This window comes from Arachis ipaensis, chromosome B09 (assembly GCF_000816755.2).
Source record: "Arachis ipaensis cultivar K30076 chromosome B09, Araip1.1, whole genome shotgun sequence".
Lineage (NCBI taxonomy): Eukaryota > Viridiplantae > Streptophyta > Magnoliopsida > Fabales > Fabaceae > Arachis > Arachis ipaensis.
The window spans coordinates 82,290,198-82,291,853 of record NC_029793.2 but is presented as its reverse complement, the minus strand read 5'-3'; positions in this window follow the sequence as shown (position 1 = coordinate 82,291,853).

Sequence of the window (1,656 nt, the reverse complement as noted above, 5' to 3'; positions counted from 1 at the left end):
TTTGAAAAAGATTTGATTTTTGAAAAAGATTTTGAAGAAGATAAGATTTTCAAATTGAAAATTTGATTTGACTCATGAGAAACAATTTGATTTTAAAAATTTTTTGAAAAAGTCAACTCAAATTTTCTAATTTGATGAGAGAAAAAGGGAAAGATATTTTTTTTTATTTTTTATTTTTTAATTTTTATGATGCAAGAGAAAAACACTAAAAAGATGCAATGCATGAAATTTTTAGATCAAAACATGTGATGCATGCAAGAATGCTATGAATGTCAAGATGAACACCAAGAACACTATGAATGTCAAGATGAACATCATAGACAATTTTGAAAAATTTTTAATGCAAAGAAAACATGCAAGACACCAAACTTAGAATTCTTTAATGCTTAGACACTAAGAATTCAAGAATGCATATGATAAACATGAAAAGACACAAAACAAAAAATCATCAAGATCTAACAAGAAGACTTACCAAGAACAACTTGAAGATCATGAAGAACACCATGAATGCATGAGATTTTCGAAAAATGCAAGATGCATATGCAAGTGACACCAAACTTATGATATGACTCAAGACTCAAACAAGAAACACAAAAAATGTTTTTGATTTTTATGATTTTCTAATTTTTTTTTTATTTTTTCGAAAATTATATGAAAAAGAAAAAAAATAAGGATTCCAAAATTTTTAACATGAATTCCAGGAATCTTGCATTCTTAGTCTAAAGCTTCAGTCCAGGAATTAGACATGGCTCACTAGCCAGCCAAGCTTTCAATGAAAGCTCCAGTCCAAAACACTAGACATGGCCAATGGCCAGCCAAGCTTCAGCATTTAACATCAGAGTATATTGCTCTTGGTAACAAATTGCAAGCCTCAGTCCAAATAAATTTAGACATGGCTTTACAGCCAGCTAGGCTTCACATGCTTCATGAAACACTAGAATTCATTCTTAAAAATTTTGAAGTCATAGAATAATTTATTTTTGAAAACATTATATTTTCTTTTTCGAAAACAAAGGAGAAATTTTTGAAAGATTTTTTTGAAAAATTTTTGAAAACAAAACAAAAAGAAAATTACCTAATCTGAGCAATAGGATGAACCGTTAGTTGTCCAAACTCGAACAATCCCCGGCAACGGCGCCAAAAACTTGGTACGCGGAATCGTGATTACACTTTAATTATGTAAAGTTCATTGCTCTTTCTTTCCCTGGAAATGGCACCAAAAACATGATGCCAAAACCACGGTTCACAACTCCGTGTAACTGACCAGCAAGTGCACTGGGTCGTCCAAGTAATACCTTACGTGAGTAAGGGTCGAATCCCACGGAGATTGTTGGTATGAAGCAAGCTATGGTCACCTTGCAAATCTCAGTTAGGCGGATATAAATTGATAATGGTGTTTTCGAATTTAATATAATAAAATAGGGATAGAAATACTTATTTAATTCATTGGTAGGAATTTCAGATAAGCGAATGGAGATGCTTTCGTTCCTCTGAACCTCTGCTTTCCTGCTATCTTCATCCAATCAGTCTTACTCTTTTCCATGGCTGGCTTTATGTGATACATCACCACTATCAATGGCTACTTCGGTCATCTCTCGGGAAAATGATCCAATGCCCTGTCACGGCACGGCTAATCGTCTAGAGGCATCACCCTTG